The 26,756-nt window shown below is 35.9% G+C and overlaps 1 protein-coding gene across 35 annotated transcripts in view; it reads left to right on the top strand.

Annotated features, from left to right (window-relative positions):
* NRXN1 (neurexin 1) overlaps window positions 1-26,756 on the top strand; it is a 606,274-nt gene that overhangs the window by 11,750 nt on the left and 567,768 nt on the right. The gene's annotated exons all lie outside the window — the stretch shown is intronic.

Below are 26,756 nucleotides of genomic sequence, written 5' to 3' on the forward strand. Positions count from 1 at the left end.
AGTACTCAGAATAGCAATTTTTTCCTTGTTCACAACTGGTCTGAAGTGAGGTGCATTCCATTTGTCTGACTTGATACTGGAAATGAGGCAGCTTGTCAGTTGCAGACTACTTTTCCCTTGACAACTCAGCTCTTCACATGGTTGTAACAGTTCTTATCCTTTACAATATTATGACATCTGTAGAGAAATTATCCTTATAATGGTAAATGAACCCAAGATTCAATTGCTGAGGATAGTGGGAAATTGTGGTTATCAGACAATGATTATATCATTTTCAACATTTCATTCTCTTTCGTTTTCAATGAGAAATTTGGGGATGAAGGTAGGAGGTGACCCCACTCATGCTTTGTTTGAACTCTTTGAGAAATAAGGGACAGAGGAGACTGATGGAAGCTTTCTTTGCAAGCAGAATTGTATGATAGGGTTTTAGAGTTCTGTAATTTTAAGTAATTGTTTATGAATTTGGAACGATTTCTCTGGGTCCTAGTAAGCAGCAGATTTGGTGCCTTATAGACAGCTGAAAGAAATGGTTTCTGTTTTCATTTTCCATTTCTACCAATTTGAAGCCCCCATTGAATTGCCCTTTGAATTAGGGCCAACCTAATAACCTGCTGATTATGAACCTTCTATTCAAGAGGGAATATGATAACACAGAAGATCGAGGGCAAATTTAATAACATGCAGATTCCGATTGTAGTATTCATTTGAGAATATGGAGAAAAGACTTCATAAATTTGGATATTTGTCTCTATCATCGTTGTTGTCATCGTTATCATTTATACATTTTGTGTGTGACTATGAACAGCGCTATAAAGGTTATGTGGCTGATTTTATTTTATATTTCAGGGACTATGTAATTTGTGGCAAAACCTGTTTTACCAAAAAAAAAGTGTGAAAGAAAATTCACCAGTATCACTTTTGCAGTTGATGCCACTGCAAAGAGTGAAGCAGTGTATTCTGCCTATGTAGGTGTTAATTTCCAACAGTAAATGTGCAAGTTACAGATTGCTTTTAGTCTGTGGCATGATATACAAGGCCTTCCAATGAAAAAATCTGACATTGTGACGCTTGTGGTTAGTGGAAGGGCTTTGTATTGCTCAAAGACAGAGAAACGAAACAGATTCTCCCCACAGCGATGTCTTTTTGAAATTAAGGGAATGATTACAGTCATTACAGAGGTCACTGACATTGCACTGTGCCAGTGAATTTGCATACCAGAGTTTGAAAGTTTCCAAAATACATCTTCATTTCTGATACGGAATGACCTTCATGGTAATCTTTCCTTTCTACGTTGTTTATTTTTAACAAAAGACACTAAAAAAGACATTCGGTCAAAGAAGGTATTTTAAGTAAGAAAAGACTCCTTAAGTAATATTATATGTATTACTTATAAATTATGTCTACTTTCTTTTTAAGAAGCATGTAGAAAATCAGACTTAGCAACAAGACACAAAGTGAAGACTGTATCTCAATATTGTAATTTCCTTCAGGAGCTTTTCCTGATTGTTCTTATCCAGTTCTCAAGGCAGCAACAGTAATGTTCATGCCCACATCAGCATTTGTACAATGGGTTTCTAGAGGACAGCTGTGATGAATGGTACTTTGCTTTTAAGGTCAGTTACAATCTTGTAATGATAAAATTACTAATAAAAATGTAAGAATCAGACCCCAATGCTAATAAAAACTCCTCTATAACCCTGCTAGGAAAGATGTACTTTATCCTGATTCTGAATTGCAGTTATAAAAAAATGTTTTAAAATGTTCTAAAAAATGTTTAGGTTCTGCTGATTGTTACACAACAACTAATTTACATTTGTAAAAATCAGATTCTTAACATGAAAGGTCCAGACACGAGAGGAGGCTAAGTTCAATGATTTTCAGGTATCTGTAATGGGGTGAACTGATGCTTCTCCTAGAAAAGCAGTGGAATTTCTTAGGAAGTTTGCAGGAGAGTTAGCACTGACATTAAGATTACCAGCTTTGTTTATTTTATTTACTGTTTCCTTCCATGTTTCCTCGTTGTAGGAAAGACATGTGAAAGTGGTTGGTAAAAACCACTGGCGGTATGTCACCTCAATTTCAAGATAATCATGGGGAGATATAAGGAAGATTTGTAAATGGGTTTTGTAAGAAATGATTAATGCCCTCCTCCCACGTACTTCTTAGATGGACATCACTGAACTTTACAAGAGCTGATTCTTTCTGAAATTTGTTTTCTGAGTTCCTTACTGCAAAATAAATAAATAAATAAATAAATAAATAAATAAATTTTAAAAAATCTGAACTATTATCACATGGCAAAAAAAAATGTTTTTTATAGAACACACTGTTTTTCAGAGATAAATTGTAAACTGTCTTCAGTATTGGACAAAAGATCTGCCATGCTTTGTTAAAAATTTTCTGATGAATTCTGAGTACAGGTTTTATATTCACACATAAGTCACTACTGACGTAAATGTTAGGAGAAAAACACCTGCAGTTGTAGTAGTCGTCACGTATTTCTGATTTTTGTAACTCTTCTTCAAATATTTGGAAAACGGGCTAGGATGAAAGCTGTTTGCACAGCTGTGAACTTCTGCCTTATCTCTATGGCATTTTCACTGTTGTATCTGCCATCATGAGAAGTTGTGCATTCATGAAGTTCAGCACCTTTAAATTTTGCTTTCCTCATACAAATCTTGAAACTCAAAATTAAAAGCAACCTCCACCAACATTCCTCAGATCAATTGTTTATGAGAAAAATAAGTTCTCAGTATTTTTTATTCAGATTTTTGTAACAAAGTTCTAGTGACAACAAAAAAAATTAATGTAATAGAATTTTGACCTATTATTATGTAAATCCACTGGCAATCACATTTTCAATATTGGAAAAATAATTAAGGTTCAGAGGTTTTATCTAGTCCCTTATCATCATCTATTTTATTTTAAATATCACTGGAGTCTTTAAATAAATAGACTTTTCCTTTCACATTATGAATACTTATATCATTAAAAGAGACTGATTAAACAAAGGTTTGTTATTCACTCGTGTTACTGGCTGTGATATGTGAGTCACACTGGTGAATTTTGTAAATCTTGTAAATCTTACAAGCATACACAATAATGCAAGGAGATAAACTTTCCTTCCTGTTTTTACCCCATGTGAGGAACAGAAACCTGTCTATTGGAAGTAGAAAGTGTAAGCTGTTGGTACTGCAGGAGTTCAGAAGCAAAGATCCCTTCAGTGAGTAGTAGCTTTTATCTTTTTTTTGTTGTAAGCATTTAAGGGTGAGATTTCTCTCTCAATTTTACACACATTTGCATGAAGAAGTAACAAAAAGCAGTTACTGATGCTGTATTGTCATAGTTGCATCTAAATCAAAAGGCATGTCTCTGAGAACTTACTAACATTTAGTTATTTTGATGTTGCATTTTAATATGGGCTCATTACTGCTTGGATAGTGTAAATATATAAGGTGACAGGTTTTGTTGTTATCCAGCTTTGCTCTTTGTCAGCTTACTCTTTGGAAATTTGAAAAACTGTACATAATTATCTCTTGGAAACTTGGTCCTTGACCAGCCTGAGCTCTCAGTGACGTAAATTAGGCTTTTGATTGTCTAGAGAATTCATGGTACTAAGGGAATTAATTAACTAATGAGACTTGGAAATGAAAAATGTTTAGAAATCATATGTATTATGGACTATTTCTGAAATATTTTAATTTTGTAGCTTTATGGTATTCAGTAGGATCTCTCAGTCAGTTGCATAAAGTAATTCATCCAGGTACTTCTTTCCTGTTGGTATATATCAGGATTGGTGCCTTCTCAAACTAATTCATTACACCATTGTAAAGATAACATCAGAAATTCCTCTGGCTAAAAAAAATTTCCTTCAGTTGTTGTAATACTGAAACATTCTAAAATCTCAATAAACAAGCAGGTTTTACTTTGCCCCTTGCTATTTAATATTACTTTTGATCTTTTTAGATATTTGCTTTGCTTGCATGTTTCGCGTACCTGTTAACAACAAATCCTTATTCCACTCTTTATTATATTTGTGCAAATATAGAAAGCATAGGAATTTGGTAAAGCAGTTTTCCCTTAAAAAATTATGAATTACTGGCAAAAATACCTTATGTGATAGCCGTGCTACCCATCGTGATACCCATCCTATTATAAGATTCTTGTCCTTTGATATTACACTGGAATGTGTTTTTTCACCCATACATCTGAATCAATCTTCACAATTGTTTCATTGTTCTTAGATTCCTATTTGTGCTCAGGTTTTTAAAGCATAGTTCAGTACAGGTGTCTTTCTTCTTCTCTAATCAACATAAGTCATTGCTATCAGTCTATCAATGTAGAAAGATACTACCCTCAAAAATCTGTGCTCTGAGAAAATTAATAAATTTCAGAAGCAAAGCACTCAGAAACTATGGACTATTAAGACAAAAGATACTCTACAATTTTAATTCCATCCCTTTCTGGGTATCCATTATAGAAGCCTATAATTATGTGACTCTGAACCACTGTTTCCTTGAGCCTTCTGCCTCATTCAGAGCACAGTCTGGATAATAAGTTCTTCAGTATTTTGTTTTCTCCTTGCTTTTCAGCATGTAGCCCTGAGCCTTATTTATTGTCCATATTCAAACCAGCTCCAAAGAGAAATTATTAATTTTTCCCTCGGTTTTTCTAAGGTTCTCATAATTACAATGGCTGAGCAGCTGTGGAAGTATTAAAAATAATACAATATGCATGTAAGATGACACATGCAATTATCCCAGTTATGGAGGAGAACTTACGCAAAAGTGACTGCAGGTAAAAGCATTTGCTAACACTGAGAGCACAATCTCATGTTTTCCCATGTACTTCACATATAAAATTATATACATGATCTATTTACTGTAACATCAAAATGTAGTTTCTATTGACTTCAGATTACAGCTCTGAGGGATCAGCAGTGCGTATTCTGGGATATGCAGCAAGGCAAGCTCTTAAAAATGCAAGTGTTCTGGTCAGCATAAAGAATGACCAGCCCAAAAATGCCTAGCTTTAGAAACCAGACCAAAATCACATAGGATTTTTAGGGGAGAAGGGGTTGGAACATATTTCTTCAAGGCAGCAGTTTGCCTCACTTTGACACATGGTGCATCGTACTCTTTTTTAGTAAGGACTGTTGTAATGCAGGGGCAGGTGTACAGCTCATAGGGACAGCCACTTTCTTCATTACTCAGACACTGCATATTGCTAACAACAGTCTTCTTTTGTATGCAGAAGTTTTATGGACCCTCTGGAGACAGCTGCATTATACTGTGTAATTAAAGGCTATATCATAACACGTATGACTAAAGTGGATGGATCTGCATTATGTAAGAAGCCTTATGTCTCAGAGGTGCTATTTTTGACTGTGCAACTATGAAAACATTTCTTTAAGGTAGTAAAATAGCGTTTAATGTTGTTTATGGGTTTTTAAAACTGCACCCACTCTTACCCCCCAACCCCAAACACTGACTTTCCTGCTCTTCAGTCAGGAAGTGTTCTTTCCATATAACCTGCTCTCAGCAGGGAGGTTGCTAAAGGATTAATGCTTTCCCTGCTCCAAAACTGCGTCTGTACATAGCACAGGCAGCAGTGATTTGGAGTTTCACATAAGCTTGAACTGGTGTTCCATTCCAACTTAGGCTACACAGCCACAGTCCAAACTATCTTTCTGGAGCTTTCTGATAAAATCAAAGACATTTCCACTGGCACTGTACAAACAGATTTTTCAAGGAAGTTTACAACTGGAACAGATTCTGGCAGGTTTTCAAAGGTTTGGCAGAAAGGCTTAACCCTGAAAGTCAAGTCACTCCTGCCCAAGTGGCTTTTTATTTTTCTGCTTCAAAATATGGCTAAAGTCAAAAGGAATCAGAGCAGAAGTGGAGCTTACTTAAAGTTTCCTTGGGGGTTTAATACTGCTAACACAAATGTCAGATTTTCAGCTGAGCTATTTGAGGGAATTTTTTTTTTTTTTTGAGGCTAAAAATATATTTTTAATTGAATAAATGGAGGATTTCCTTACCATACTGGGTTTCTCTCATTTTTCTTTAATTAATGTAACTGATCCCTATGAAATTTATAAAGAAAGAAATGAAGAAAAAATAAGTTACATAAAGTTATTTTGTTGCATTTCAGTTTTACTGAACGAATTGGCTGAATTAACTTTTGAGAGACCCATTTCACTGTTTAGTAAAATTTGCACATGCGCTTGTTCAATGGTACCATTAAAACACCTTTGCTTAAAAATATTTCTTAAGGTCATTATAGAGAAACTACATATGAAGGAGTAGTATTAGGTAGTTAAGAGCAGAAAATATAGTGCAACTGTTTGACTTGCCCAGCCTATGTTTTTAGAATGTCTTTGTAGGAGCTACATTTATTGATATTCTAGGAACCATAAATATACACCCTTATTTTTGTTCTTATTTGAGGATTGTTGCTTCCTATACTTAAAAAAAAAAGTAGCTGTTCCTCTATTTCTTTGTGTTAAAAAATATGAAGGTTAAAAAATACTTCTTTTCCATTATGATTTATATTTTAACTACTGCTTCCTGCCATTTGACTGTGAAGCATCTAAATTGAAAAACCAAAACAGGCGAAGCTGAAGACAGGGTAAAATAACACTTGAATTCCTGGTAAATTTATGATCACTCCATTCACATAGTTCTGCCATGTTTGGTTGGATTATTTGTATGTTTTTTTTCCCCCTTAGATACACATTATAAATTGATGCATACAGATACCGGGTGTAGAAGAGCATACTTACCATTTGCAGGCATATGATTATTCTATATCTTACCTCAAGATATTTAATCACCTAATGAGATTTGAAGGGACATTAAACCTTTTTATTTCCATGGAGTTAAATGGAACTATGCTACTAAGCATGAACAGAGAGGACATGTTTTAAAAAGAAAAAAATACATTTGTCAAAAAAAAAAAACTTGGAAAAAATAATTTAAGAATAATCAGTCAGTAGCTATTGTGCTGAATCATTGCATGGTCAATTAAAGTACTTACATTCGTAATATCTGAGACTGCTATTTATACTTCTGTATAATATAAATGTTGCTCCTATCGTAGGATCTTATCAGACACATCTGATCTGGTGTTTTCTGAATAATGAGCTTAAATTTAAATGTGTATATGCACATAGTTTTTGCTCAAGTGTAGTATATGTTTCCTTTCCCACATCTTTCTTACATTTTCTATGAAACTACTGCAGTATTATTTCTTTGGAAAAGCTTGAATTCTGCGGGAAGATAGTACCAGTCCTCTGCAGTCTGATATAAAATCCCTAAAGGCTGCTGTTGGCTAAACAACGAAGGGAATATAATGTGATGCACTCTGATTATACTGTCACTTAAAATGTGTCCTCAGCTCAGCATTGCTCCTCTGCAAACTTTACTTTTTTTTTACTTTTGAAACATATGATACTGTAGACAAAGACAGAAGCAAAAGTTTGCTAGCCTAATGGAAATGACAGCAGAAATTAAATATAGTGATATTCTGACTATCATCTAAACTGCTACTTACACCTACCATGCTTATCAAAATATCAACTTCTATTAATTTAACGTCCTGTTAATTACAACGTCCATGCATAAATGGGTAAAAAAGTCTGTTCAAGAGGTTATTTTTAAAGCATTGGCTTACTTATTAAGCAGAGCCATCTTTATTTTACAGTGGTTAATATACCATCTCTGGAGTTCATATTGGTAAGATTCATAAGAGCTATTTCTCAGTACTTTTAAAATTAATGCAATTCTTATTTTATCACAGGAATTTCCAGTCACTTGTAAAAGAGCAAATGAAGCTGCATGTTCTACGTGCAGCTAAGGGGAGAAAACATTACAGCCACTACACCTGAGATTCCCTCTCAGATGTGCTCTGAGCCATATACATGGAACTGTGCTCTAGCTTGGTCTTGCTGTAGTGGTTCGCATAAAGAGAAAGTGTTTTCTGGGAGGATGTTGTTGAATCCAGATCATTTGGGTAAACTAGTGTAGTTCTGCCAGTTGATTTGAAAAAGCAAGTGGAAAGGAATATTTTTGAGAACCAATATGCAGTAGTGTAAGGGGGACCAATCTCTCCTGCTCAGCTATATCAGAATGGGGCACACGAAAGGACTCTTGTTTGAGCATCTTGGAATTTCTATCAGTATCACTGTTTCCTCATTGCAGACAGTATGAATTATTAATATTCTTGCCAGAAGAATTTATTAGGGAATTTATTGGAAAGATTTGGAAAACCTTCAGTGACTTGGAAATATGTTTTAAAGGAGTCTGTTTTCAATGACAAATAAAGCAAAATTCAGTTCCAAATAACAGTAACATCTGTACTATATCGTAATAACAATCAAGCAGTTTTTAACTGAATTTGAGAACTGGGCCTTCATTATGTCTGAGTCAGTGGCATCACTTACAAATGAAATCTCATAGAACCTTTCAGTGCTACAGTTTCCATAGATGTGAGAAATATGTGCTTTTGGTAGTTCTTTGCTTTTAGCTGCATTTCAAAGCAGGGTACTGAACTGTATTTCAGTTTAGTTTCACTATAATGTTATGTTCTTTCTGACTTTATGTCAAATGTAGCCTGGACAGCTGATAATAAAATAATAGACTGGCAGTAATATTTAAACAAACCACTGGTAACCAAATAAATGATGTAAAGGGAAGAAAGTAGCTTGAATATTGGAAATGTTATTAGATGTCACGGTAGTATATCAGGCAAAGCAAATGACTGGTTAATGAATTTGGTGTGTGCTATCCCCCTAGCTTTAAGAGGTACACAACAGTCTCAATATGAGTCATCCATCTCAATGCAGGATGCTCATGCTTGCTTTGTAAGAGCTGTATTTTATTTGATATATGACCAACTGCAAGCTCTGAAATGTTGGATTGCCTTATTGCGTAGTCAGTAAATACACCAATGTTATAATTAGGAAACACAGAAGAGTTAGGCTAAACAAATTGCTATGTTAGAAAAGAATGGATGGAACTAACCCTTATCCTGGGCTCACTAAAAGTCTCCACAAGAAGCAATCTCCAAAAGAGATTCCTCAGTGGTAGTCAGCTATTAAATGGGGTCTAGGAGAGATGGAGCCAGACTTCACCCCTTCTGGTAGCACAGAATTGCCTTCATTTGTGCTCCCAGGGCTGACTTATTAGTCAGCAGTACAGGTTGTGGTTTAGTAGTTCTCACATACCTCACATGGTCAGTTTATTTGATAGTTTTGGTTTTTGAGTTTTGCAGGTGGGTTTTGCTTTTTGTAGAATTAATTGTAGTTAAGGAAAAAGTTACTATGAAAAAACTATGTATATTTAGCTTACATCCCGATGTTATTTGTTCTCTACAAAATGGTTTCTTTAGAAATGACTGCATCAGATGAGAGGTAGTCGTTAAGTACTGGAAGTGGGATTTGGAATTGCTGTTTTATTTTTAAAATTCTGTTATCAGTTCCTTATATCAAATATTTAATCTCAGGGTTTTTTTTTTGTTTTTTTTGTTTTTTTTTCCCCATAAAATATGGTTAATAGTATTCACTGTCTTCTGATTTCTTGTTTTGTGTCGTAATGCCTAAGGTTTCTAAGAATATTTTGTTCTGTTTCTCACAACACCGATTAGAACGGAAGCCCATCTTGCTTATGATTGTAGTCCTTACAGGTTATGCAATATTAAGCTTGAGATACAAACATTGGAACAAAAATAATTAATGTTTGTTGTTTATGTTATTCTAGATGTCTCTGAGGGCAGAAAAGTTCCTGTTGTTCTCAGATATGTTCTTTATAAGCCTATTCTTCTTAAAGCTCTTTGAAATGATGTCTTTAGGTGCGGGATGTCATTTAGTTCTAGCGGCATAACATAGTAACAAGGCTTGTTAACAAGATTAATATATCCCTCAATGAGGCGTTATCTGTTTATGAAGGTGGCTTTAAGAAATGTATCTTTTAATTTTATCTCCTTTGCAAGCAAAAGTAAAGATGGCTTTTGGAAATGAGCAGAAAGCCTAATAAAATACATATGAGATTTTATTTTCAGAGGATCAATGCCCACTGATAAAAATATTATTTTTGGGTGTACTGCACTTTGATGATACTTGATGATGATGCTGCATGGAGGATTTTGGAGCTTTCTGTCAGAAAGCATTTACAAGATGTCATAGTATACAAAGATTTGTACATTGACAGTGAGGTGTAAGGGGAGAAAGGGGATTTTTCTTGAAGGCCTGATTCTGCACCCGCCCATTCTGATGTGCTCTTGGATCAAATACAGATAAAACCAGTTTGTTATCATTTTTGCCCCTCGTGATCTATAATACTTTAAAGCTGTCTTAGCAGTTCTTTTTGAAGGAATATTATTTATTTGTACTTTGTTTATAAAATTATTCTGGAACAAACAACTTTTTTTTTATGGCATGCCAGGATATTTGGTTTGAAGAAGCTTGTCTTTTTTTGAGAATAAAAGATATATTATATTATTATATAATATTGTAATATAATAATATTACTATATAATATGTTATATTATATAAATTATATTTGAGAATAAAAGAGGTAAAGAGTTATTTAAGCAGTTACGACAAACTGTATGAAATAAACAAGTTAGAAAGATCTACGTTTTCTTGTGGAGTTACACTGGACTTCTCAGTGACAAAGTGAAGCAGGTATCTTCAGCTCATTGATGATAACTTAATAGAGAATCCAAAGAAAAGGAATCTACAGCTTTGGTGTTCTCTTCAAAGCTGAAAAAATTGCATTTACCTTTCTGTGAAAGATGACATTGCTGGAAATATAATACAAGTTCTCCAATGGACAAGACCATCAAAGTGTCTGTTTCTACGGGTAGTCATTCCTGAAGAAATTACCAAATGAACTAACCATATGGCCAGTCTGGAGGATGTGGGGGGAAAAAAAGTAGTAGTAAACCAGCAGGATGAATTTGGACTATAACACACAACAGGTGCTTTCACATCTTGTTTATGCAATGATCAAAAACTAATAATTGACTGCAATGCAAATGTCAGAATTTGACAGTAGCATTGAATAGGTCTGATCTTGGAGAGGCTGGCTTATAGGGTAAAACATTCTTAAAGGATATCTTGAAACTTAATCTCTGAATCATTGTACTTTATGCTTATTTGTCTAAAACAAAACAAAGGGCTCCTCTCACTGGTTTAATTTAGTTTTGTCTCTTTTCATAGCTATGCACTCCATGTTTATTTTCTCCTATTCTTTGTCCTCCTCTTATTCAGTATTACATACTATCTTATTTTTTTCTCTTTGACCAGGAATTAAGCAAAGCAGCTAAAAAGGGACATGTTCAATAACCTTCAATTTTCTCAACCCTTGTTTTTCCAAAGAGAATGGTTTGGATTTCCAGATGAATAGAACTAAAGAGATATTTGTGATGGAGACTGTCCTGATGCAATAGAAGGCATTTGCATTCATTTCAATATATAATACCACAAAACAACTACAAAAACAAAGTTTTGTCTCTGTATGGTGTGAAAGGTAGACCTGCATAACCATGATCAAACAGAATAGCAACATTTTGAAAGGCTTTTCATTATACTAGTTTCTTTTCATAATGAAGGACCAATGTTATTATTTCAATTTCTGCTAATCTAGGGATTTGAATTGAATCTGCCACAGATTTTGTGTTCTAGGATACGAGATTAATTAGTCAGTGTTCCATTGCAGCATTACTAAGGGCTGTTAGGTCACTTAAAACACTTCATGAAATATGTTGCTAATTCTATGCCTGGACTATAACTGTGCATTTCCTGTTGACTATGCTCACAATTGCATGCCAAAAAATGCTTTGCAATCTTCTGTTCAGCACTTAATCTACTGTTAACATCTCTGTGACTATCAGCTGCATTCATGTCACTACAGAGCAGCATATTCTCCTTTTCTTCTACTTCGTCTGCCATTCCTGTTTAGGAAGACGTACCTGTTACTATCTACTATTCCTTTTTTTGTTCTTTTTAATGAATATAATACTCATCTTCTGTTGATCTAATTTTCTAAAAATGACAAGATGTCTGAAGTTCTTAAGCAGCTTCCTCTTAGCATTCCCTAGTTATCACATTGTCTGATTTGCATTGCTGATTCTTTTCTGATGTTGAGCCACATTCCACTAAAATTTCCTCCCTCAGACATTTCATTCTTATACTAAATCAGACTTACTCATATTCCTCAGTGAATGATATTTAACACAGTGATAAAGATAAGGAAATATATGTAGTAATAATAATTGGTTTCAGATGGCCTATATTACTGCAGATGGCTTTTACAGTCTTGAAGGGTTTATAGGAAATCTTTCATTCCTTTACAATCAACTTGAGTGCTCTGCTAATCTCCTTACTGCTGTTTCTTCCCATTGGTGTTCCTTTTCCATCTCTGTTCCTGCACGGTGGTCCTTTGTAGTCCTTTAGTAGTGTGGGCCTCCTCATTTTAGCCTTCCTGGTGCTGCCCCCAGCCCATATTTTCTGTACAGATCTGTCTGAAGGGCTTACTGTTTGAAAAGTTTACTCTTCTTTGGTTGCATTATTTGTTCTTTGCCTATTTTTGGACTCCTTTTCTCCTTCAGACGACTGTCTCTGGCCTTTGGCTGCTCACAGTAATGATTTCTTTCTCACTCACAGTGAAGGCTTTGAAGCTGTGTATGAACAGGTAAATTTTCTACGTTAAGGAGTAATTTCATTTAACTTCTTTTTATTGCTCTCTCCTAAGGTGGGATTTAGATGGCTTTACTGTAGTGGTGTGTTGTAATACTACCTAATGTATAATGGAATATACTTCGTTAAGTATATATGATAGAGTTTCTTATAAATATTCCTAGACAGTGACACAAATGACACAAATGGAACAGCATAGTCCCAGGATCACCTGTTCAAAATTGTTAATTGACATAAAATAAGTCCATAATGCAGTACTACAGAATTGCCATCTTTAAATCACACTGGGGAGAAAAACAAAACAAATCAACAACAACAACAACAGAACCAACAACTGAATATAAGTTCATATTGGAAAGGTTTAAATTCAACTAAGTACAGAAGTTATTCTGGGTGCCCAAATTTGGATTCCACATAGAAGCAGTGTCTCTGTGTTTTCTAATGCACTGCTTGTAATGCACCTGCTGTTGTTTCTTCTGCTTTGAAGTGAGTTCAAATGTGTAGGAAGAGAAGCCTCACCAGCTTTTCACAGGATAGAAAATGCTTCAATATTGACAGCTGCCTGGGACTGCTGTAAAATCCCAGCAGCCTGGAACCTGCAATTACACATGGAGATCAGCAGATAAAAGTAGATGCACATTCGTTCTAAATTATTTTGAAGGATATTCGTATTTGGATCTATGGCCAAAAAGCTTGTTATAGTTTTGCTTTTATCTTGTCATTTTGTCACTTCATGGAGAGGTCCAGTTAAGCTGTTAAGAAAAGAATTTAAGCTTTCTTCTTGTTTTTACCTTTTCTGAAGTTAAGGAAATAGAATTAGTCCAAAATCAAGGGCAAAAGCAACAAGTTAATCAGTTTTTGTTACTGGCAACACATTATGCATCACCGAGAAGAAAATAAAAGCGATGAGAAAAGGTCTAGTGATGTAGCTTATAAATTGCAGATTACCTGTTTGTGAGAAATAAAAATCGATTATAGTCTATAAAGTATATAATGGCATCACAGAAGGTTTGGAAACACTGTATATCATTAGCATTCATGGAGGGATAGCCTTTCCCTCCGTAAAGATTTTTGTTCATTTGACAGTATGGAAACCAGGTTGTCTAGCTCTGCTGCAAAGTAAATCCAACATGAGGATGAAACTAGAGGAAGCTGAGGAGCTCCAAATGATAGGACTTGGCTCTAATGGTGTTTTGTCTAGCATTTCCCATGGAAACGGAGGGGTTTTTTTGTTGTTGTTGTTGTATTTTTTTCTCCTTGTCAACAAAAGATGGAGGGAACAGTCTATCCCCTAGCAGGGAAACATAATAAAAACATGGACTAAATCTGTTTCTGACCTGAGATTATTAAGGAGGAAGATGGTCAAGGTCCTTCAGTATCAGCTAACAAAGAAAGGAAGTGTGGCAGAGCATCACATGCAAACTCAGGAGAGAGGAACACATTCCTGCTTTTAACATTTGAACTTCTTGACTTTAACCTTTAATTACATTGTTGAATCTGTGTATGAGAGAGACATTAAAACCTAAACTCTGAATTCTAAAACCTCTTCCTCTGTAGGGAGAAGTATTTTATACAGTTCAGCAATTTAATGAACCCTTATGTATGTAAACAAAGTTACAGCTCTTCTTAGCTATTGTATAGCTCTCCAGTATGTAAACAAAGTTACAGCTCTTAGCTATTGCATAACTCTCCAGTAAACATGGCTGAGGTGAAACAAAGTTGACATTGTGTACAGCTTCAAGGATCTTGCCTAGATTTTAAAAGTGGTAATATCCTAGTAATTATTTGCAACTTGTTAAATTGCTGCTTGACTGCTATGATGCTACCAAATATGTGGTTAGATTATGATCATCTATCCTGTTTTTTTTTATTGAGAAGAGTAGTTTTCCTCATAGTAGTTGGCACAGTGTTTCGGGTTTAGGATAAGAATAATGTTGATGCTGAGCATTACTTACATTGAGTCAGATGTTTTACCTTCTCATGCTGCCCTGCCAGCCAGTAGCTAGAGGTGCACAAGTTACTGGGATAGGGTGCAGCTAGGACAGTTGACACAGACTGGCCAAATTCTATACTGTGTGGCATCATACTGAGCAGTAATTGTAGAATCACAGAATGGCTAAGCATGAACAAGACCTTAAAGGTCATCTAATTTCAGGCCCCTGCCGTGGGTGAAGGGTTGCCAGCCTCTAGATCAGGCTGCCAGGACCACATCAATCTGGGATAAAAAGAAGCTGGAGGAGTTGGCTGGGTCTGGGGCTGCTGTTGCTCTCAGACTGGGCATTGTTTGCCTGGTGGTGAGCAACTGCGTTCTGCATCACCTGTTTATTTATTCTTTTGTGGGTGTTTTTTTTTTGTTTGTTTGTTGTTTTTAATTACTATTATTAAGCCATCCCTGTCACAACGTGCAAGTACTCTCACTTTTAACTTTTTCAGTTCTTTATCCCCAGCTCACTGCAGGGGGAGAGAGTGAATAGCTGTGTGGTGTGAGCTGCCTGCTGGGTTAAGCCACAGCATCAGCTAATGCTAGTTCTTGTGTAAAACAGGCCAAACAAGTCATTTCTTAAGCAGAGGAAATTTGAAGGGAAGTAGCTATGATGCAAGTCCAAGAGCTTAGTAGTGAAGTCTTTGTTGAATTTTTTCAAAACTAAGGGATTCTCATAAAAACTGAAATAAGAATCAGCATTCAGCAGTGTGTTTAACACAGAGAAAAATGTCTCTCTCATTCACATCTTTTATACCAGCTTAAGGTGATCCCTACTACTGTATGAGACCAAACAAATTTGTTTTTCAAATGCACTGTTTCCTTTATTTTTAAGCACAAACTTAATGCACTATGCCTGCTTATTAAAATATGCTTATATGTAGCTAAGCTGAATGGATTTTTCTTTTTTAAGAAATGCTTCATCATTAAAAAATGATTGAGAATTTTAATGAAATACTCCCACAGAAACATGTCAGTTGCAACAAAGATTTCATCAGAGATAATTCTCATCTTAGTTTAGAAACAGAGAGCTCTACTCCTATAGAGCCAATGTTCCAGTGCTGGGTGATTTATCTGCAGAGCCCTGCTTCTTTTGTAAATAAATAAAACTGTCTAGAATAAATTACATGTACATGTGCAAATAATTCTCATATCATGTATAAACACAGACATATCCAAACATGGAAGGGACCTCTTTTTCAGGAGATCTTTTTCTGGAGCTAGACAGACTGTTGGGATGCCAGCAGTGCTGTCTCCTAAAGATTACAAGATTACAAGTGGACAGGAAGCAAACAATACACTGTTCTACCCCCATTCCTTGTAGTTTGTAGAGGTAAAACACCACACAAAATGATCAGAATTAGGAGCTTCTTTTATAAGTTTGTCTTGAAACTATTTTTCATGTATTTTGACTTTATGCAATAAGTAGATTGAGTCAGTGTATTTGTAAATCAGTGCCAAGATATTTTGTTTATCAATTGTGTTGATGTTAAAAACAAATAGGGATGTTGCCTAGATCCCATTAACAACTGAACAAGCTTACATTTGAGTGATTTCCTTTGGCATTTGGGATTTGAATTGAAGGGCAAGATTTAATCAAAACATACATAAATATGTGTCACAAATCTACATGTAATTGCCAAACTTTCAAATCAGGAACTAATATGTAAAGCTGTCAGTAAATAGATTTTTATACCTGTAATTATCTGATTTATATGGTAGCTAAGTCATGGCCACGTAATTTAATTGAAATATGAATTCTTCTGGCATGAAGAAAGATATCCTTCTTACAGTGTAGCTATGAGAATGTGAAAGATAGATACTCCATTTCCCTCCATCATAATACCTAGACTTACATTATGCTGTAACATGGCTGTGTTGTTTCAGCTGACTGACTTTAATGAGGAATATGGTGACTAAATGGCTCACGCCTTGACAGTCCCAGGGATTTGGCAGGTGTTAAAGAAACAAAAATCTTATTGACCATTTCACACATAGGCCTGGAGCTCTGAATTATGTTACCCAACAGTGACATACCATTTGCATGTTTTTATTTTCATTAGACTTCAGACCAACTTGGGTCTGATTCTTACTCATCTGCAAAGAATCACTTATTTCTTGCTTTTAAAAGGGTAATATACGCATAAAATTAAACCGTGTTTTTATTTCATAGTTGTATGGTACAGTTAAAGAGACACTGAGAGCTATTTACAGTATCTAAGTAAGTTTGTAGTTGGTAAAAAAAATGACAAATTTTTCTGTTAGAAGTGATCTAGAATATTTCACCATTTTTACTGATTGTTTCTTATAGCTGCATTGGCTCAGATACTTAGTAACCTGTCTTTCATAACATTTTGTAACATTTTCTAACTGAAGGGTTTGAGACAGAAATGCCCTTAAAAGGATACATCAAAAAGTCACTCCCTTTTTCCTGAAATTAATTAAAAATTGGTTCTGTCATAGTAGAACATTCAGTGAGCTAAACCTTACTTAGGCAAACAGCTGAAAGATACCAAGGCAGTAAAAGGAGGAGTACAGTGAATAAGCACTGCTATTGTTATGCAGCAGAAATATCAAACCATGACCTCAATATCATCATGTCTTAAATGAACATGCCACTTAAGAAAATAACAATGTATCAGGGCTCTGCTGAAGATTTAATATGTAATTGTATTGGTTGATCAAAAAGTGTAGAGAACATAAGAATAAATGTGAAATTTCTGTGTTCTAATTATAGTGGTTAGTATTAGCTCTCTGTCTAGACTTGCTAAATGCTGCTAAATGAATTACTGAATACAATGATGAGCAATGATTTGAGTATTCTGTTCTCAATATTAATTTTTTGGATGCTGGCAGAAGTTTTTTTAACCAATAAACGAAACCCATCGATAGTAAATTGTAACTTTGACAGCCCAGGAGTGCTGAGAGTACAGGGGCAAATGACTGCAGTGCCTGAAAAGGTGGAAGGCAGACAAAATGGCATTTTCTTTCTAACGTGGTTGCTAATTTCAGTACCTCAATTTTTTGTTGCTGATGATATCCTTTGAAAACTGAACAAAATAATGAATTAGCTAAATAGGAGATTAGAGAGTCATTCTAATGGAGAACTCTTTTATGGGAAAATAAATTCAATGCAAGACATTTGGAAGGCAAAAAAATGTTCACATATTAAAGTTATTTTTGTCAGTGATGTTAAATGGCAATGAAAGAGAAGAAGAGAATAGCTCAACTGTGAGCATGAAAATTCCATATCCTTCTTCATTTTGAACATAAGCATATTAGTGTTTATCTTATTTCATCGCAGTTTCATATTGTATATTAAAAAGGCATAAAAGATGAAAATGTAGGCATGAACAAAAGTGGGAGAAGGACAGAATGAATTTCAGGACTCAGCGGAAATATGCAAAATATAATAAAAGCAGGGAAAAAGAGATCTATATACCAAAGAACAAGAGTATGAAAAGAGAACTGTAGAAATATGAAAGAAAATACATGAACTTGTATGAAGCAGAAATTACAAAGAAGTGTGCTAGACATATTAAATAAGTAAAATAATAAATAACACTGCAAATAAAGGTCCATGTTCTCCCCTGGATAAATAGATGCAGCTTCACTGATTTCAGTTTCAGCTATACTTATTAACAGCCAGATCTATAGTAGCAATTTCCCTGTGGAAATTAAAACAAATTATTGACCTGAGGTCTTTGCATCTCTGTTCTATCTAACATGGGGGGATTACTTCAGGTTTCAGACTTGCCTGGGTTACTGTTATAAATCTTCCCAAAAGGTACATTGATATTATCCTCAAATTAAAGTCATCCAACAAGCCCGTGGTTCTACAAGCTCAGATTTCCCTTGGAAGCAGCATGCTTAGCAACACTGGTATCCATGGCAGTATCTACCGTGTAAGAGGCTAAATGTGGAAGCTCTTCCCTTTTCACAGTGTTTTAAGTCTCTATGGCCATGTTGTCTACCAGTGGTTGCAGCCCTCATTCACAGCTGAAGCTGGTCCACATGTAGACACACAGATAGATGTGCAGGTATAATTTGGCCAGCTTCCTGCCTGATTGCAATTGACCAAAGTCTATTGTGCATCACAAAGCCATTTAAAATGGGAATATTCTCAATCTTTTTTTATTTTATCTCTTTTCTTTTGGAATGGTAACTGGCTCCTTTCCCCTTAGCTGTGGCTTTTGTCTCTTACACAGCACCTGTGCTCTCCCTCATCCCCCAGAACCTTGCATTTTGGGCCTTTGCCACATCATCCATCTCACTTCAGCTATTTCCCATGTTCCCAGGCCTCTTGGTTCTTCTACCTCACCCTCAGCAGCTGTCTTGATCTCGCCTCTGATGAACTACAGATGAGGACAGCATCTCCCATTTCTCCCTAGGCTTCTGCCCTTTGCCTTGGCTTCTGGCCATAATGTTTACGCCTCTGCTGCCCCTTTGGAGCCAGTTCTCAGCAGCTGTCCCCCAGCTCCCTGTTCCTGTCTTTCTTAGGCTGCAGCAGTTGTTGTTTTCTCCCCTGTGCCAGGCATCTGGAGGAAATCTTCCAATTGTTTTCCCTTACACTGAGCCTCTGTCTCCTAGTTTGAGTTCCTCTCCCTGCCAAACTATCTTATCCTCCTTATCTGAGTTTGCAAGAGTTTTTCTTCCCAGGACACTGATTTTGGTATCATAGCCCTTTTCTGATTTTGGCAGTTTCTCCTGAATCTCTGGGTCTTCATCTTATAGCCTAGTCTATGTCTTGCATCCCAAAACCAGGCCTCCAATGTTTTCATCTCAACTTAGCTCAAAGGCTGCTTCCCATTAGCTTCTACTTGTCATTGTCACCTGGCTTCTTCCATCCCTCTTAAGTCCTTTCTCCTTTTCTCAGTCTTTCTTTTGCTTCCATGGCTATGGCTCCTGTTCCCCTAGACCTGTCCTTGGGGCCCAGCTTTTCCTTCTCCACCCCACACAGTGAGAAGCAGTGTGGCAGCAGGTCAAGTGAATTCCTCCCTTAACACTTGATTATTGCAACAGCACATCACTGCAGTGAGAGCAAAGTTGTCAGGATGGCCTCCAGAAACATCTGCAAGTCAGGGAACAGCATGGTCCACGACAGAAATACTGTTACAGGGGAGACAAGCATGAACCATAGAAAAGACTGTAACATACGTTCACCATTGCAGCTCTCAGGATGAAAGAGAGCAAAGACAGCGTGAGCAGCCAGCACAGCTGTGCAGTAAGCCACAGCTTGCTTCAGTTGCTCCTCAGCAGGTGAGACCTCTTAGGCTAGGTGAGTGGAGACCTAGCAACTATAACATACTGTGGCAGTTTTGGATAGGGAGGAGGTTTGCAGTAACAGTTTCTGTCACCCTAATGCCTGCACCTGAGAGGAATGGGCTGTGTGAATGCTGCAGCAGGCTTTAATTTTCTACCTCAGACTGAGCAAACTGCTTGTTTCTGGCCAGTAAGACAGCTGTGATGCTGAAGAGATTCCCAGCAGCTCATACCAACAGGAAAACAACATTTGAAGACTTGAGCAGCCTCCTTTTTCTGACTGACTAATTTATCTGGTGAGTCCTTTAAGAAGAACCTTTCGAAATTTCCATGCAGTTCCATGTTTGTCACTCTAAAAGGCTGTATCCTTTAAAGAATCCTATCTGATTGTGCTGCAGTGCAGTGAGTGACTGGCTGGGGTTAAAAGCCCTGTGCACAATTCCTGCTGGCTGGCCATTAATCTCTAGGAAAAGCCTTATGTCTTAATTGCTATTGTATAATTAGTAACCTGTTCCATCTAACTGATGTTAAACTGAGATAGTAATGTGCCAAGTCACCATCATTCTCTGTAAATGAGGATCTAGAAATACTGCTATAAAACTTGTGTCACTGTGAAATACTTTCTTTTTAAATGCTTCTTTTAAAAATGGTAAGGCCAACACCATTAGCATCACGTGGCCAACACTGAAAGCCTACAGAACTGCCACAGGTTATTGCAGTGTAAGTAACTGAAGAAAACAGTCCCCAGGTTTGAAAATCTTAAAATTAGCAAAGTCTGAGATTAGCAAAGTCTCTGAGATTCAGAGAACGTGGAAGTGAAGCTTAGGGAAGAATGAATTTATCTTAAGATGGTGGTGAACTTTAGGGCAGGCAAGTGTGACTAAGCTTGAAGAAATTTTCCTGAATATCTGTGGGCAAAATGTTTAAATGTTTGATGTTGGATTAATTGATAGTTCAGTATCAGTTGGAAACTGATTTAATTTTCCCTGTGGTATTTAGTAGCTCTGAGAGAGGTTTCTGTCTTGAAGAAAATGCACTCTGTAAAATCAAATTTCAGATGTAGGAACACTGAAATATTTTATTTTGATAACAACAAATTGTTGTCTGATGATAAATTTCAAGGATCATATTAGAGTAATTCTACAGTATTATACAAAACAATATGAATACAAAATATAGGAAAACCAAATCCACATTGATGACGTTGTACAAAGCAGACATTGCTTTTAAGCAATCATTTTTTTTTTTTTTCTTTTCTTTCACATAAATTCTCTTTTGGATGAAACTGCCCTTTTTGAGGAAATAAATCTTCTCAATGTTTATTTTATGAAGCGTAAATGGAGTTCATTTAATCAAATCCTTGTTTGTGTTCAGTGTGATTATGAAAAGATTCCTGGAAAATGACAGAACTAGCTGCCAGGCTGAATAATCAATCATAAATAATAGTGAAAATATACACAGAAAAATCAGCAAATGTGTTTTCTTCGCTTTGACATAGCAACTGTATCTGGCTAAACAAATTAGCACAACAGAGATGAGCATCTGTTTTCCTTTAAGACAGTTTTTTTCTCCTGGTGTATTTTCCCTGAATTAACGCAGGCATAGATGAATATGGGATCTGGCCCAAAAGCTTTGTTGGTGTGTGTGATTTTGTGTAGTGCTGACTGTCTTGCTGGGACTCTGCTGTTCAGGTGTATTCATCTGAAGTGCTTCACTGGTCTGCTTTTGTCCTATGTTATATGGTTAAAGAGATGAGAAGATTTACTGTTGTTGGTTTTTTTTTTTTTGAAATCTTCCAATTTCTTGTTATTCTGAGAATAGCTTGAAGAATTCAGACGAGTCAGCAAGTCATATTCAAAAAGTTCCTCATTTTGTTCAACTGGAATATTACATGGTGTGCGGTACACAGTGTCAGTTACTGGGTATTCACAAATGTTCATGTCCAAAATAGAGAGGTCAGAAGCTTTACTGCCCTTAGCGTGCTGCCAGAAATCATAGTTATTTAATCTTCTGCCTATTAAATTCTCTAGATATAATCAGAATCTTTAGCACTCGGTCATAATTCAGACGTAATTTGTTTTCTATGTTTTGAAGAAGATTCTTGGAGCTTATTTCAGATTTTCCCTGTTCTCTCAGTAATTTCCAATAACCTTTAATATCCTTAATTTTTATCTTTTATTTAACTCTGGTGAGTATTTTATATCAGAGTACTGAAGAGTTTTTCTCTGCTTAGAAATAAATAATTATGTAAATAATATTAACGTCCTGGATTTTCTGCACACCTGAGAGAATTATATGACTGAATCCCATTTATAATCCATTTGCCATAGGCTCTCTAGCGGTTCCCAGATGTGTATAAGAGACAGAGAATGGGGAAAGACAAATATATCTTGGGAAGAGAAAACTGAAAGGATGTGGTTCAGTAGGAAAAGCTTTGGATATGGTATAAAACAGATTATCTTTTTGATTGTGTTTGCCCTCTCAACCTATACTTGATGTTAAGTTCTCCAGGAGAAAGCCAGTCTGTAAATATATATGCCATATATATGTCATAAATGTTTGAGGAAGTCACCTGCTGATTTGTCAAGTAGATTTTTATGGGTAAGAGCGGGTATAATAAATTCAGATTCCTATTTCTGATATTATTTTAATTCTTCTAGTGATTATTTCAAAGGAAAAGTTTTGGTTTTTTTTTTTTTTTTTTTTTTTTTTTTTTTTCTTCATTGTGCACGACTTTTCAAACTTAAATGTATCTGAGAAAATATGTGAGTATTTTGCTTGTTTCCTTTGATGTCACTCAAGGTCTTGAACATTCTTAAAGTTGAGAAAGGTATTTTTCTAGCTAGTTTCACCAGGTATAATAAAGCCACGATCTCTATGGAAACTTTACCTGCTATTTTAAAGTAATTTGAAGGATGTGAGAATAACGCATTCTTTTGTTGCTTTCCTCATTCTCATCACCTTGAAAAGTGCATTGATGAGCTGCACTGGTGCAATCTCTGAACAACAAACAACTATGTTAGATAGAAAACATCTGTCTTTAAGCTCAAGTAGGGTTTTATTAATGTTGTTCCCATCATTTTAAATGACCCCTTTAGGGCTCTTAAGAAAAGAGAGGACATTACAAAGACAAAATGAGGAAGAATGGAAAGTTCCTGATGCTGATTCTTCAAATTCTTTGGCTTTCCTTAACATTTCTTTTATATTGGTGGGGTTTGTTTGTTTGTTTTGTTTCTGTGCTTTGTAATTTCAGATGAGCCTTAATAACTATTCTGTAATAAATTAGATAGTACAAATATATTCTCAGTACACACTCAGAAACAAAGTTTAAGCTTTTAGGTTTCAGCCATTTCATGGAGATTCGTGACACCCCGGGAATAATTTCAAGTGAAAAACCCATTATTTTGAAAGTTTTAATCCTTTATATCTGTAATAATTTGCTTAAATTATTGCTCTGTTTGCTGAAAAGCTAGTTCTGCAATTAAAGAAGTTTGCACTGAAACTAAAGGTCACCCGTTTAATCAGCTGAGCTTTACAAATTACTCAAGGTGGTAATTCTCAGATTCTGCCTGCAGTAAACTCTTCCAGGTAGCAGAGGGATATCTCTATTTTATTGCACTGCTATGGTAAAATACTTGGTCAGGATCTAAACACTATAATCACAGAATGATTTTCCAGATATCTTTCCATTAAACCAATAATCTTTCTCCATCTATTGCAGCTGTTTCATATCTTCTAATTTTTTTTTTCAAAGTTTTAATGCATGTCCTTTTTCATTATGAGTAAATGTTAGGTGGTTATCATATTGTGGAACTATTTGGAGAAATATAATAAGTCTTGAACACTCATACAATTTTCAGAAAGGGATTTTATAGTTATTCTTTTACCTAAAAGAAATTCAGTTAGTTAAAAATAGTCTTGAACGTGGCTGTTTATTTCACCTTGGAGACAGAAAACTGCTGTGATAGCTTCATATCTAACCTACTTATTTGAATCAGTTTCTTTAAAGAGCTGAAAACCACTAACGGATGAGGGAAGAAAGGTTGAGAAAAAGGTGGCTGTGGATGAGAGCCTTAAGCAAGAAATTACTTGCAGAAGGAAAAAGTAATTGATCATTTGCACCTGTCTGCTTAGCAGGTTTCCACTTCACCTTCTGGGCTTCTCCATCTTTTCCTACCTTTCATCCACTCCCTCTTCTATTGTGCTGAATGTTATTTCTGGATAAATTTTAAATTAAAGAGATATGGATGGCTGGCACAGAGCAGAATTGAACATGAGAAAGAAAGGAAAGAATCTCTTGCAGGGATAATGTAAAGGTAAACCATCATAATTTGAGAAAACAGTAACTGCTGAACAGGCAAGCATTAAGTAACACTGTTTTTAAATAGATACCTCCAGAAATGCCTTACTGCAAAGATTGTGAAGAAGAGAAATGATCTGCATGGTCCAGGACTGCATCTGCCTTCCATGGCTGCAGGGAGGAAATCTGGCAAGTTGCAGAGCTGAGTTTCACAGTTCTCTGCTCAGGAACTGAGGAGCACAACAAAGGCAGTGCATGGGAACTGTTGAGTTGTGGCCTGAACCACTGATTGAGCACCTGGGAAAAGGACCTGGTCAGCCCTGGGAGCATAGGTGAAGGCAATTTAGCTGTGTGGCCGGGAAGTGTGGTGCCTGGCTGCACCTCTCCTAGACCCCATTTAAGGGCTGACTGCTGCTGGGGGAGGATCTCTGGCTGGAGATCTCTGCCTTGTATAGGTTTTTCTCTTACAAACATAGCATCTTCTAATACGGGCAAGCAATCAACTTACCTTCCTTTATAGCATCTTTCTGTCATGCCAGTTCTTCATCATTACACCTCTGGTGAAACCCAGATTGATCTGTCCAATTGCTGCAGGTGCAAAGGCTTACGCTGCATTTTCTTAAGTGTAAGTCTTTTACCATGAACTCTGCTAGGCACCAGGTAGTGCTAAATAATATTTGTGATGAGAACCACAGCTAAAAAATGGTCATCAAAGGAGGAAACTACCAGAAGACAGATCTAAAGAGAGTAGTTTAGAGAAGCTCAAGCACTTAACGGTAGTTTGCTGAACTGTTTTCCTATCTTACTCAGAAAATATAAAAGGCCTGTAATTCACTATGCAAATTGTCATAATGCACTTAATTTGATTTATTCCTGTGTACTCTTATATTATGTCCAGAGTCAGCCTTGTTATTTTAGTACATTAATATTCTTAGAAGAAATCTTCCCCATCACAGTGAGTGTGACTGGCTGGGTTAATGGCGCATGGCACAGCTCCTCCTAGTTAGTCATTAATCTTCAGGAAGTGCCCCGTGCCTTAATTGATATTGCTTAATTAGCAACCTCTTCTATCTAAACAAGTGACATGCGACCTCAAATAACAATGTACACAGCAAAAGTCATTTTCTCTGAATGTTTTAGCTATGCTTTAAGCAGATTGTGTGCAAGTGGAACAAGGCCTGGGAAGTACATATCTGTTGAAATAACATGGAGACATGACACTAAACATTCTACAGATAAGATAATTTATAAAATTGCATGGTAAGTCTCTTCTCAGAGTTGTGTGGATACATTAATTCAAACCAGTGACTAACGATGCCTGCAATTTAGACAGAAAGGCTCTATTTACCTTACTCCTGTTTCAGTTCAGTGTTTCATATTTCTAATCAATAATGTCATTGTATTTTCAGTCTGTCAGTGGTTAGCCATGTTTTTAATCACTGTATGATCTGTATAAATGTACGCACAGAAACTCAGGCTACATTCCTATGTGAAATATAAACTAGCATTCTTGCTTAGAGTTTGGGTCATGGGAATCTGTTCTCTGCACTGTTGGCCATTAACTTCTCCTTTCAATACTTTGTTTATTTTCTCCATTACTTCTGTACTTTTAAATTGCTTCTTTTGATTGTAGCAGTAGCAGAAACTAATTATTGATAAATGCATGCATAGTGATTAGCTTACATAAGACTTTGGTGTGCTCCTGGAAAATTCTATAGGGAGACAACACAGCAGAGCATCAGATGGTTTTGGATCTTAAAGTAGACCTTGTCTTTGTAACTGACTTTATTATTAAAAGATAAACTCTTTATTTGTTGAAGACTGGAAAAATAATGAAGGGTCTACTAATGTATCAGTTCCCATCTTCTAAATTTTAGAATTGCTTACTTAATAATAACTCATCTGATAGTTTTCCATGTGAAATAGTAATGATGAAATGAAATCCTGACTGCTTTCTTTTTTCCAATTTTGATTTATTTTTTATTTTTTGCTAAAAATATTCATCTTAACTGTGCATTATCACTGAAATTTGAGCTTTGTTGAAGGCAGTGGAAGTATATACAATGTCTTACAAGAGCTCAGATTTGTGAAACTTATCTTACAAATGTAATTTTTGGAAATGCAGGAAATACATACTCCATTATTAAAAAGAAAAATTGCTTATTTGGGTTGCAAGCCAGAGAAACCTGATACACATGGATGGTTTGGGATGTGTAGAGTCTAAATTTCATTTTAGTAGTAATTTTTCATGATTTCTTTGATTCACCAAATGGCGATCCAGCTGTTTTACTTTGTAATAAAGCTGCAAGTCATAGAACCATAGAAGTGTTTAAGTTGAAATGGTCCCTTAAAGGTGTTTATTCCTACACCCCTGCAGTGAACAGGGACACCTACAGCTTGATCAAGTAGGTCTGAATCCTGTCTAGCCTGACCTTGAATGTCTCTAGGGATAGGGCATCCACTACCTCTCTGAGCAATCTGTCACAGGGCTTTGCTACTTCTATTAAAAATCA

The sequence above is a fragment of the Coturnix japonica genome, chromosome 3, assembly GCF_001577835.2.
Source record: "Coturnix japonica isolate 7356 chromosome 3, Coturnix japonica 2.1, whole genome shotgun sequence".
Taxonomy (NCBI): Eukaryota; Metazoa; Chordata; class Aves; order Galliformes; family Phasianidae; genus Coturnix; species Coturnix japonica.